Source organism: Hyla sarda, chromosome 3 (genome assembly GCF_029499605.1).
Source record: "Hyla sarda isolate aHylSar1 chromosome 3, aHylSar1.hap1, whole genome shotgun sequence".
NCBI lineage: Eukaryota > Metazoa > Chordata > Amphibia > Anura > Hylidae > Hyla > Hyla sarda.
This window is the reverse complement of record NC_079191.1, coordinates 406,881,967-406,895,896: the sequence shown is the minus strand read 5'-3', so window position 1 is coordinate 406,895,896 and position 13,930 is coordinate 406,881,967. Positions and strand designations below refer to the sequence as shown.

At 43.8% G+C, this 13,930-nt stretch overlaps 2 long non-coding RNA genes across 3 annotated transcripts in view; one reads left to right on the top strand and one right to left on the bottom strand.

The window, feature by feature from the left end:
- Positions 1 to 8,027, bottom strand: part of LOC130362958 (uncharacterized) — a 39,397-nt gene extending 31,370 nt beyond the window's left edge. For both annotated transcript variants that reach the window (XR_008891655.1, XR_008891654.1), the window contains exons 1-2: positions 7,833 to 8,027; positions 7,604 to 7,693 (exon numbers count right to left, since the gene is read on the bottom strand). This is a non-coding gene — a long non-coding RNA (uncharacterized LOC130362958). The remainder of the gene's footprint in view (positions 1 to 7,603; positions 7,694 to 7,832) is intronic.
- LOC130362957 (uncharacterized) overlaps positions 1 to 13,930 on the top strand; it is a 124,099-nt gene that overhangs the window by 95,556 nt on the left and 14,613 nt on the right. The gene's annotated exons all lie outside the window — the stretch shown is intronic.

Below are 13,930 nucleotides of genomic sequence, written 5' to 3'. Positions count from 1 at the left end.
ATGGCACAGTAGTGTATATTGAAGATAGTTGGGCCCCATAGAAAATATTGGAAATGGGCCCCCTATTATGGTGTATGATTTTGCCAGGAGAGATCTTTTTGAGGCACAGGAATATATAAAAGTGTTCCACTACAGTTGTCCTTTAAGATATGTGTAATAATGTGAAATGACTCTGGGAAAAAGTATTAAACACATGAAGAAAGGGAGGTGCAAAAAGGCCTGGAAATCCTAGACAACAGCTGAAATCTATCAGTAATAGAAAAGCAATCTTGCCCCTTCTCCGTGCAAATTCATATCAGTTGGTTCGGTCCCGACTGATGGCTACATTAAGGTCTCATTGCCAAGGTGTCACACAAGACCCATCTCATGATGGGGAAAAGCAAAGAGCTGTACTCAGACCTTTGCAACCTAATTGTAGCAAAACATAACAATGGCATTGGTTACAGGCGCATTTTTAAGCTTCTGAATGTCCCAGTGAGCACTGTTGGGGACATAATACAGAAGTGGAAAGACAATCATTTCACCATAAATTTGCCTCGAGCAGGTGCTCCTCACAGAGGAGTGAAAGGAATAATCAGAAGAGTTGTCCAAGAGCCAAGGACACTTTTGGAGAGCTTCAAAAAGACCTGGAATTAGCAGGTACCGTTGTCTCAAAGAAAGAGTATTCAGTGAGAAAAATGGTGACGTGTTCAATACTCATTTCATCCACTGTAATACATTAAAGGGGGGGGGGGCAATTCCTACTTGTTAGAAGGGACCCCTGACAATAAGCGTCCTTCTGCTTCGACCCTCTACAACAGTGTTTCCTAACCAGTGGGCCTCCAGCTGTTGCAAAAGTACAACTTCCAGCATGCCAGGACAGCTGAAAGCTGCCTAGGCATGCTGGGAGTTGTACTTTTGCAACAGCTGGAGGCACACTGGTTGGGAAACACTGTACTAAGGAATACATGACACCGGTAGTGTATATAGAAGATAGTTGGGCCCCATAGAAAATATTGGAAGTGGGCCCCCTATTATGGTGTATGATTTTGCCAGGAGAGATCTTTCCATGACCCATTGGTCAATACCGCCCTCAATTAAAGGGGTACTCCACTGGAAAAAAATGTTTTAAATCAACTGGTGCCAGAAAGTTAAACAGATTTGTAAATTAATTCTATTTAAAAATGTTAACCCATTACTTGTCACAATGTTTTCCAACCTGTGTGCCTCCAGCTGTTGCAAAACTACAACTCCCAGCATGCCCGGACAGCCAAAGCTGCTGTATGTTCCACAGGAAGTTCTTTTCGTATTAAATTTCCTTTCTGTCTGACCACAGTGCTCTCTGCTGACACCTCTGTCCATTTTAGGAACTGTCCAGAGCAGGAGCAAGCCCCCATAGGAAACCTATCCTGCTCCAGACAGTTCCTAAAATGGACAGAGTTGTCAGCAGAGAGCACTGTGGTCAGATATAAAGGAAATTCAAAAAGAAAAGAACTTCCTGTGGAGCATACAGACGCTGATAAGTACTGGAAGGATTAAGATTTTTAAATAGAAGTAATTTACAAATCTGTTTAACTTTCTGGCACCAGTTGTGGTAGCAGCGTGTGATGAGGGCAGATGTTGTTACCCTAGGGGCAGATGGCATTAACCCCTTGAATTCGTGACGCCAGGGCATAGTTTAGCCTAAAACCATCCGAAGGTATACCGCTGGATCCTGGGCTAGGCACGGGGGCAATAAAGACTCCAACGCCAAGTTACGGACAACGGTAGCTTTACTGAGGGTAGACAGATGGTAAAGTCTATACAGTTCAGCCAGGGCCCAAGCAGGTGACCAGTGACGCAGAGACCTTAAGGGCTTGCTGGGACTTGTAGTAGGACTGGACAATTGAATGCAGACCATGCTGACTTGACAGATGACAGGGACTGACTTGACTCATAAAGCTGTGACTTTAGTTACTTGACTTGATGGTGGCTGCAGGACTGGACTTTGAGGCCTCCAACACTCTGGACAGACACACGAGGCACGACCGACCTCAACAAAGATTTATCTCCAAAGATAGAGAGATAGCTCCACCCAGGACTTGTATGGGGAGACTAGCAGGGAGCCCATAGGTCACCCCTGGGATCACCTGGTCACTGGTACCACCTGGGTAACAAGCACATGGTATATCACATGGTATAACTCTTAAAGTGATAACACATTTTATACAGTACAACCTATTTACAATTCGGAAACTAATGCAGGGGGCCCTGGGGACACTGAAGGAGGCTGCCTGACAGGACAGCAGGAGTACGGGGTAACACCTCCTGTACTGGGCCACCCCTTTAAGTTGCTGACAATGCAGTTTCTTGGAAAAGGAATGGGACCAACCTGGACAGGGCCCGCTCTATCCCAGGGCCCCATGGTCCATATGCCCTGGCATGGTACTGCCAATGTGGGCCTAATACAGCTTCACAATTCTGTCCGCCATTGCAACAGTTAACCATCCGCTTTGGCAGCCGGCATGTCATATGCGTTTCCAGCGCACCGGGAGACCAAATCGATATTTGTTCTTCCATACCAGTTTTATAGTCTCGCAGTATTTTCATATTTCCAGTGATTTGGCACCGCCGTCAGCTAGAGCAAGCATAGACTGGCAGCCGAGAAACTGGAACGCATTCTTTTGCTTTTCCAAGAGATTAGCAGCTGTCTACATCCCACTACCTGTGACGTGCCTATCGGCCAAGAAAGTTCAGCACAGGAGAGAGCTAAAGAGGAGCTCCGAGCTCGGCCCTCTCCAGTAAAAGGAAGTTATGCAATATCTCAGCCTGATAAAAATAACAAATTCACTTCATATGAGTCACTGGAAAGGAGTGGAGATGCTGAGACTAGCAGGAAGGGAGAGGAATGTTTGAACTGTCCCATCTGATTTTATAGGTTTATATTTTACTTGGCGTGGAAAAAAGACTCGAGCATTATCTCCAGTAGAAGAAAAAAAAAAACTATCTAAGAACAACAAGCCCGTATCTTCTTGAATAACGTCTTTCCTCACATGTTTTCCTCTGTGACCAGGCCAGAAATAATAATCCACTGCAATCTCCAGTTTCCAGCAGTTAAAAGAAAAAAGAACTCATTAAAAAAAAAAAAGCCGAGCGCCGGAGGATTTCGTGTAATATTCATAGATGTAAATGCACGCCATTTGGCACAAGTTAAGTATCCGCAAAGGAAGTTTTGTTGTTTTTTTTTTTTGTTTTTTTTTTGTTTTTTTCTTCTCGAATTCCTTAGTTTCCTGTAGAGATTGTTGTTTCAAACAATGTTCTCCGGCACATATTTCCCCTATGGGACTGGAGATAGCGCAGACAATCTCGAATATCTCAGCGGAAATCCATACCCTCCTTCAAAAATATACCGTGACCTAAAGAAGCAAAATGGTAGAAAAAAAAATCTTACAGACTCCATATCTGCATTCAAATTCAATTAAATGTCACACAATGGTTTGTGTAGATCAGGGCTTTCCAAACTAGGAGCGGCACCGCACCAGTGTGTTGGTGGAAGTCCCTAGGTGTGTCGAGGGACTGTCCGGTCATCAGCCGTTAAATCAATGAGCACAAAGGAACGCAGCGGGAGGATGTCGTTCATCAGTGCCATATGCAGACGTCACCGCTATCAGGTCCGCCAAGACACCAAATGCATGTGAGCCTGGATAGAAATTAAATGGCACACCGGGGATCAGAGGGAGGAGGACAAGGGGGATGATGTGGCACAGGGGGTGAGAAAGGGAGGGGGAATTGAATTGGCATGATGGTGATCGGGGGGGGGGGGGGTAATTATGTGGCCCAGAGGTTGGTCAAGGGGAGGGGATACATAGGCACAGGGGAGGATCAAGGGGGGAAATGAAATGGCACAGGGGGTGATAAAGGGGAGAATGACATATCACAGGGGGTGATAAAGGGGGAATGAAATATCACAGGGGGATGATAAAGGGGGGAATGAAATATCACAGGGGGATGATAAAGGGGAGAATGAAATATCACAGGGGAATGATAAAGGGGAGAATGAAATATCACAGGGGGATGATAAAGGGGAGAATGAAATATCACAGGGGGATGATAAAGGGGAAATTGAAATATCACAGGGGGATGATAAAGGGGGGAATGAAAATTCACAGGGGATAATAAAGGGGAGAATGACATATCACAGGAGGGTGATAAAGGGGGGAATGAAATATCACAGGGGGATGATAAAGGGGAGAATGAAATATCACAGGGGATGATAAAGGGGGGGGATGAAATATCACAGGGGGGTGATAAAGGGGGGAATGAAATATCACAGGGGGATGATAAAGGGGAGAATGAAATATCACAGGGGGGTGATAAAGGGGAGAATGAAATATCACAGGGGGATGATAAAGGGGAGAATGAAATATCACAGGGGGATGATAAAGGGGAAATTGAAATATCACAGGGGGATGATAAAGGGGGGAATGAAAATTCACAGGGGATAATAAAGGGGAGAATGACATATCACAGGAGGATGATAAAGGGGGGAATGAAATATCACAGGGGGATGATAAAGGGGAGAATGAAATATCACAGGGGATGATAAAGGGGGGGGGGTGAAATATCACAGGGGGATGATAAAGGGGGAATGAAATTTAACAGGGGGATGATAAAGGGGAGAATGAAATAGCAAAGGGTGATGATAAAGGAGGAATGGAATATCACAGGGGGTGATAAAGGGGGGAATGAAATATCACAGGGGGATGATAAAGGGGAGAATGAAATAGCAAAGGGGGATGATAAAGGGGGAATGAAATATCACAGGGGATGATAAAGGGGGGAATGAAATATCACAGGGGGATGATAAAGGGGAGAATGAAATAGCAAAGGGGGATGATAAAGGAGGAATGAAATATCACAGGGGGTGATAAAGGGGAGAATGAAATATCACAGGGGATGATAAAGGGGGGAATGAAATATCACAGGGGGATGATAAAGGGGAGAATGAAATAGCAAAGGGGGATGATAAAGGGGGAATGAAATATCACAGGGGATGATAAAGGGGGGAATGAAATAACAAAGGGGGATGATCAAGTTGAAGAAATTATGTAGCACAGGGGGTGTTCAAGAGAGTAAATGAAGTGGTACATGGGATGGTGGGAGATCAAGGGGGGATGAAATGGCACAGGGGGTGATGGAAGTGGGTGATGAAATGGCACAGGGGGTGATGGAAGTGGGTGATGAAATGGCACAAGGGGGTAGCAGCCACATAGGTAATGCTGATAATAAATACCGGTATAACGTTGTGCGTCATAATACGCATAGCTTGATACATGTCTAATTTCAACCAAACTATGTATGTCTAAAAAGAGTGTCACCAACATTAAACGTTTGGAAAGCTCAGGTGTAGAGTGAACATGGGCTCAAAAAATTCAGTAGGAGCGTGTACCTAACCTTACAAATCTGAAGCTGCCCAAAAACGTGTGATTGCTGTTGGTCAAACTGCATTCGGCTGGCAGCTATCTCTCAGCTATAACACCTTCGTACACAGGAATGATTACCTTGGCCCAGTGTTCATATTGTGGTAAGCTTGTGGGGGTGTAGGGTATATGGGGTGTAGCTGTGCAGTAACTAAAGGGTGCTGGTTTAACCCTTAACTGTCATGACGCCAGGGTGAGGGCTCCTCTGTATATGCTTGTCCTATCGCCACCTGTCCCAAGAGCGATAGGGAGGAATAATAAATGAATGTCCACAACCGGAGGTTTCAGAAAACTGTCGGAACTTTTAGTGCAAGTTTTATGCAGAATTAAACAGGAACAGTCTTTGTACAATCAGAGTCTATTAGGATCTTGACAGTCACTGACCTTGTGAGTTTTAAGCTCAGGTGATTTATATGCGCTGTTCCGCTGGATTTAGGGGATTGAGTTTAGGTCCAGCAGTCACGCAGACTTTATCGGGGAGTTGTATTGTAACTCACGATTTGGTAAGTTGCGGTATTTTCAGGCTTCGGCCTGGTCTTGTCTTTGAAAGTTGCACGGATCTCTTCTCTCTGCTAGTCCGGAACCCAGGAGAGCGAGGATTGGCTGGCAGCTCCTTTATATGGGCAGGGGCTGGCATTGAGCTCATTGGTCCATACCATCTGTCATTCACTTTACACAAGGGATTATGGTCTAAACATGTGACCACCCATGTGACCTAGGAAGGTCCTTTAACATACCTTAATAGAATTAACATTAGTCACCTGACCTAAGGTCCTGCGACACTATATACACAATTAAATACACAATTCACAAACATCACAAAATTAAAGAAGGAAGAGGTGATTAGGGGCTATCCTACCAGGAGGACCCTACTGGAACGAATTAACTCTGACTTTGGGGACCACCATCCAAGATACGGTACCGGGACACCACAATATGTTCCAAAGTGAGGTGAGGTTGAGTTTCTGCCAGACACATCTCGAGAACAAAAAGATCTGGAAGTTAAAATTCGACATGCCCGATTCTTCTGTCCTCAACATCAACTGTTGTGGGAGAGTTGGGAGATGATCCCTTACACATTACATGGTGGGTCAGTCCTGCTGAAATTGGCGGTGATAGCTGACATTTCTCTAATCTGTGTAGGAACCTTAATGCTGTATATATATATATATATATATATATATATATATATACGAAAAATTTCCCTAACTATGTATGGATCACCAGAGGATTTCTATCGGAGTAAGAAAGAATCAGGCATGTTACAATCCAACATGGTCCCTTCAATGTTAATTACAGTATGTTAGTCCCATATATGTGGAATTGGTTGACACGTCACTAATATGCATGACCAGCATAAAGGCAACCAGTCAGCATTTCCACCCCTTCAAACATTTAAGATGTCCTTTCAGTGGGACCAGCCAGCTAACTAATGTGTATGGGGAACTGTCGACTCTTCCTTGACAGATGATGAGGAGAAAAGGGTTGGAATGGATTTAAACTGCCCGAGCCTATTGCTCTCAGAAAGACAAGCTGACACCAGAGTCTGGCAGCAGTTTACCCCTCCTCTCCCCACACAGAACACATTGGGGGGGATTTATCAATACTTGTGCAGAGGAAAAGTTGCCCAGTTGCCCATAGCAACCAATCCGATGGCTTCTTTCATTTTGCAGAGGCCTTGTTAAAAATAAAAGAAGAAATCTGATTGGTTGCTATGGGCAACTGCACCACTCTTCCTCTGCACAGGTTTTGATAAATCTCCCCCATTAACTTTACTCTGAATGTTCAAGTCAAGGGTTGAATCTCAAAATCCATACAGTCATGGTAAGTGATAAAGACGTAGGGGGAAATTTATCAAAACCAATCAGATCACTTCTTTCATTTTTCAGAGGCCTTGTTAATAATGAAAGAAGCGATCTGATTGGTTGCTATGGGCAACTCATCAACTTTTCCTCTAAACAGGTTTTGATAAATCCCCCCATAGTGATATTGGCCCTAGTGTATGTATAAGAAATGTAAGCTACATTACAAAGACTGATATGATTGATGAACAGCGCTGCAGAATATGTCAGTGCACCATTTAAAAATGGCGGACATTTTTGTGAATAATAGTAATATATCATTAAATGAGCATTAAGTCAACACTATGGAAGACACCTTGGTACCTTATCTCGGTGTATATGTCCAAACAATGTCACCTAGCTATTAAGGCTTCTCATGACCGTACGCTGACCCCAACATGATGGCTTTTTTGTCTGTTGAAAGAAGGAGATAAGGTGCCCATAGATTAACATTGTTCAATAGCCAACCATCAAGTGTGTATGAGGCCTCCCAAAAATCCCGATAGAAGATGTTGGGTGAAAAACTGATCAGACATGTTTGCTTTTGGCATACCTGATTCTTTGTTCTTAAAGGGTATAAGCCACCACCAGTTATGTCTGGCACCATCTTATTCCATTCTGCCCCTGGGAACATGTACACGGCCAAGTACAATGAAGGGAATTTATCAAACCATTTAGATGGCTTTTTTCGTCTAAATTTGTCGCAGGAAAAGTCGCAGGCTGGTCCCGTGCGACTTTTCCTGCGACATTTCATTTACACTGTTTAATTTTTATGACCACAAAGGGGGAGATTTATCAAAACCTGTGCAGAGTAAAAGTTGCCCAGTTGCCCATAGCAACCAATCAGATCGCTTCTTTCATTTTCAAAAGGGCCTGTGGAAAATGAAAGTAGCGATCTGATTGGTTGCTATGGGCAACTAGGCAACTTTTCCTTTGCACAGGTTTTGATAAATCCCCCCCAAAGTGATCTGATTTAGATCTTTGTGCAGTGGTTGCTAATTTATCATGTGCGACTTTTCTGCGAAAAGTTGCAAAAAAGTGGCAATAAACCAGATTTAGAAGAAATCATAAAATTTATCAAAGGGCGTGCGCAACTTTTGTAAATTGTTAGCAAAAGTGTAAATTAGACAGGCAGTATAAAGGGGTAGATCTGTGTCCACAATAGACACCTAATGATAAATGACCCCCATGGAGCGTTTCTTGTTGAGGCATGTTCCATTTGGCTCCTCGTATATGGAGGTATATTCTCCTAGTCAGAGGCGTAAAAATTTATTTAGGGACCCCCTTGAGAGAACTACTGAGGGGTCCCTTAAACTCCCCCACAAGGTGTGCCGCGCCCACAGCAATACATCCCTCACACACCAATATACCCCTCCCATACCAATATGCTACCATAGCCATTTTCCATGCCCAGACTTTAAAGGGGTTATCCAGGAAAAAACTTTTTTTTTAAATATCAACTGGCTCCAGAAAGTTAAACAGATTTGTAAATGACTTCTATTAAAAAAATCTTAATCCTTTCAGTACTTATGAGCTTCTGAAGTTGACTTGTTCTTTTCTGTCTAAGTGCTCTCTGATGACACGTGTCTCGGGAACTGCCCAGTTTAGAAGAAAATCCCCATAGCAAACCTCTTCTAAACTGGGCGGTTCCCGAGACAGGTGTCATCAGAGAGCACTTAGACAGAAAAGAACAACTCAACTTCAGAAGCTCATAAGTACTGAAAGGATTAAGATTTTTTAATAGAAGTAATTTACAAATCTGTTTAACTTTCTGGAGCCAGTTGATATATAAAAAAAGTTTTTTTCCTGGATAACCCCTTTAATGTTCTACTGTTCTTGTATAAAGTAAGTAACACTGAAAACACTTGTTCCTTCCTAATTACTATCCCACAGTCCCCACACCCAGTACTCCTCATGAATTCCAACTGTGGTAAACCAGGAGAGTTGTGGTGTCTGGGGTGTTGCATTGATGTAAGTGCAGGGTCTGGTGGTAATAACCCTTAGATGTCGTGACGCCAGGGTGCGGTTTCCTTAGCGATAATGGTCCTACTGCCAACCGTCCCAGAAACGGTAGGGAAAATAACAGAATGTCCACAGCAGACTTTATGAATAAACTGAAGAACTTTACTTGAAGATTTTATGCAACAGTCTTTAAACATAACAGTTTCTTAAGAGGTAACCGGAATGCAGGTTCCTCACAGGTTTTGCTGGGACTTTGAAGCAATGAGCTTTGATGCAGGCCACTGTGCTACTAATTATAATATTATAGCTGATAGTAGTCACACAGGATTTGATAGATTGAGCTTGGTAACTCACAGTTTAGTGGCTGCAGGTTCTTAGGCTTTGGCCTAGATGAATTGAGATTTCTGCTGAGATGTTTGTGCTTCTTGAACAAGAGAAGCAACAAGAGAGAGAATTTAGTGGCTACAGCCCTTTATATAATAAGGGGCTGGACAAAGCTCATTAGTCAGCAAACCTGTAAGTCCTGAACCCAGTGAACTCTGGGTACATCACATGACCCTGGAAGGTCCTTGAACAATTGTACATTACAACTGTACATCACGTGACCCCAAAGGTCCTAAATATCCATACAACCGTTATAATAGATCACGTGACCCTACCCAGGTCCTATACATATATATTTCCTATACATTTATATTATCTTTATATATTAAACAATATACAATTTATATGAGGCAACCAGGGGTAAGCCCTGCAGGAGAGCCCTATGGGAATGAAGGGACTCTGGCTGAGGGGACTTTAGACAGGGACAGGACCAGGTCCTGTACCAGGGCACCACACAACCATACAGGAGAGGCAAAAAGAGCAGTTCAGTTTAATCTGTGGTCTCCAAACTGTAGACCTCCAGCTGTTTTAAAACTACAACTCCCAGCATGTCAGCTGCCCACACATGCTGGGAGTTGTAGTTTTGTAACAGCAGGAGGTTCCCAGTTTAAAGACCTAGGACAGTGTTCCCGCGCCAGTGTGCCTCCAGCTGGGAGTTGTAGTTTTGCAAGAGCTTGGAGGGACACTGGCCACAGTGGTGTCCCGCAGCTCGCCGGAGTACCCTTTAAATGCTATTAAAGGGCATTTTTTAGGTTGATTATACTTTTTGCACACTGGTATAGCTATAGGGCATGTAGAGACCTGGGTGTAGATTTATCAAAACCTGTGCAAAGGAAAAGTTGGCTACTTGCCCATAGCAACCAATCAGATTGCTTCTTTCATTTTGTAAAGGCCTTGTTAAAAATGAAAGAAGCGAGCTGATTGGTTGCTATGGGCAACTAGACAACTTTTCTTCTGCAAAGGTTTTGATAAATCTCCCCCCCCCCCCCCCCTGGTGCTTAATTAAAGGAGCTCATAGGTCCCTCCTGCACATAAGAAGATGCCAGTACGTGGTAGACAGGGGGGCCCTTTTCAAAGATTTTGCACTGGAGCCCGGGAGCTTCAGGTTGCGCCACTGCTTCTGTTATCCATCCAAACAGCAAAAATACAACATCCACTATACAAACATTATACATGGTGTAGCATAGGTTTGGGGAGACATGTACCCCCTCCAATACTTCTAGGTGATGTGACCACTTAGACAATGCAGATATTATAACCCTACATAGACAAACAAATGCCGAAATCTAGGAACCATTCCTCAATAGTCACAATACAAACATCCAGTTCATAAATATTCAATTAAATATTAAAACAGGGGGGGGTATAAGAGACCATTCCCACGTGAACCTCCTGCTCTGAGAGCATGGGACCCATCACATTTGCATAGAATTCATTACAAATTCTATGTAGCTCTAAACCCGACACGTAGAGAATGAATGCAGCCCTGTTATTTCTATAATAAGGATATCCCGCATAAATACATAAAATGTACATTAAATTAATTCCATATTTGAAGCCCCATCAGAATATATTACACCGTAACGTGATAATAACCCAACCACAAACCTATGCAGATTTGTATTCTCATAGTCACAGTTCCTTGATAAATGGCTTGGCATTGGGATGGACATCCTGCCATTGTCCGAGACTTCCCAGGGTTACGGCTCCTGTCACCCAAACCATGATCTTAAGAGATTCAGATCAACACAATAGTTATTATTCTTCTCCTTGATGACGTAGATTGTGAGGAAAACTTGCTCCTACTATGAGGTCTCCTTATCCTCGATAAGTGCATAGATCAGCCTTTATCGCCTTCTCCTTTCCCGAAGCTGCACTACAAGAATTCACAAGCAGGATTTCTTCCTGGAGAGATAAATAATGGACGGCCGGGAGAAGTGCAGCCCAAGACAATGAATGATCAGGGGGGGGGGGGTGCGAATGCAATGCTAAGATTTCCCTTGTGTTTTGGAGTTTCGGGTAGCCAGTATGTGGGATGGCCATGAATAGTTGATTAATAGGCCTTAAAGTTTCTCCTTTTCCCATTAAAAGGCCTCAATGTTACAGTACCGGTAGGGGGGCTCGCTGGGACATCAGCGACCATGCCCACTGACCCCCAACTAACTTTTCCTCATCGTACAATGACCTAGGATCATCTGTCATGGAGTGGTCATTCATTGTACTCACGGTTTATAGCTAGATATCATTGTTGTGTTTGTTTAGAGCAGTGGTCTGAAACTGTGGCCCTACATATGTTGCAAAACTTCAACACCCAGCATGCCCGGACAGCCGTTGGCTGTCCGGGCATGCTGGGAGTTGAAGTTTTGCAACATCTGGAGGGCCACAGTTTGAAACCACTCGTTTAGAGCCATAGGTTGTTCAAAAAATCCGGGCCGGAATTGCCTATAGGCAAAATAGGCAGCTGCCTAGAGCGCCCTCCTGATGGGGGCACCGCTCTGCCCGTTGCAAGAAAGTTACCAACCAGCCAGCATCTAAAGCATGTGCCGCTTATCCGTAAACACCCGCCTAGCCAGAACCACCGTCACATAATGAGGGGGTTTGAGGAGTGTCACCCTAGAAGTAAGGAGATTACATGAGCAAGAGGCTTGTTACAGTGCGTCACCCTAGAAGTAAGGAGATTACATGAGGAGGAGGTTTGTTACAGTGTGTCATCCCAGTAGTAAGGAGATTACATGAGGAGGAGGTTTGTTACAGTGTGTCATCCCAGTAGTAAGGAGATTACATGAGCAGGAGGTTTGTTACAGTGTGTCACCCCAGTAGTAAGGAGATTACATGAGGAGGAGGTTTGTTACAGTGTGTCACCCCAGTAGTAAGGAGATTACATGAGGAGGAGGTTTCTTACAGTGTGTCACCCCAGTAGTTAGGAGATTACATGAGCAGGAGGTTTGTTACAGTGTGTCACCCCAGTAGTAAAGAGATTACATGAGGAGGAGGTTTCTTGCAGTGTGTCACCCCAGTAGTAAGGAGATTACATGAGCAGGAGGTTTGTTACAGTGTGTCACCCCAGTAGTAAAGAGATTACATGAGGAGGAGGTTTCTTGCAGTGTCAGCCCAGTAGTAAGGTGGGTCGTGTCAAAGGGCGGAGCCAATGGCGGGGTCAAGGGGCGGCAAAATTAGCTTTCTCCCAGGGTGGCACCAGCCCTGCAAAAAATACTGGGGAAGATTTATCAAAATCTGTCCAGAGGAAAAGTTGCCCAGTTGCCCATAGCAACCAATCAGATCGCTTCTTTCATTTTGCAGAGGCCTTGTTAAAAATAAAAGAAGCGAGCTGATTGGTTGCTATGGGTAACTGGGCAACTTTTCCTTTGGACAGGTTCCCCACTGTGTCCTGTCCCTACTGAACATTTGATCTCATTGCTACCTTGCACTAAAGCTCGAAACATTGCCATTAGTTATACTTTATACCTTATGACACAGCACCCAACCCCAAGCCAGGTGGCATTCCACTGCCAACCAAAAAATGGTGACTTCTGACAGATGATTTCCAGGTTATGTTGCGACTTGACTTGTAATACATCCTTTGTAGTTTAGTGCATTCTACATAGTAACATAGTTTGTTTATAAGATTGAAAAAACAGCCAAGAGTTTAACATAAAACCCTACAGTGTTGATCCAGAGGAAGGCAGAACCCCCCCCCCCCCCCAATGAGGCTGATACCAATTGCCCAATTGGTTTCCCCACTCCTTCCCAACCCCAAATGTAGCATCAGAATAAATTCCAGGATGAATGTTCCCACAAATCTAGTATCCATAATGTGTAATATTATAATTTACCAGAAAAACATCCTGGCCCCCCCCCCTTGAACTTTTGAGTCAGACAACACACCATATGGCAGAGAGTTCCATAGTATCACTGCTCTTACAGTAAAGAATCTCTGTCTGTGATGATGGTGAAACCTTCTTTCCTTTAGACATAGAGGATGCCCCCTTGTCATGGTTACCGGCCTAGGTATAAAAAGATCACTAGAAAGATCTCTGTACTGTCCATTTATATATTTGTACATTGTGATCAAATCCCCCCCAAGACGTCTTTTCTCTAAACTAAATAACCCCAAGCTTGATAACCTGTCTTGGTCCTGTAATTCTAATCGAAACAAGAAGCCATACCCTAAGTAAAAGCAATGAGATAACATATCTTTAGGTTGTGTCATCACAGACGGCCCCTATAGTATAAGAGCTGTAGCAGCGATCAGCTGATCATCATGCTCCTCCGGTCCTCTGCCTGACAGCTGATTTTATGGCTATT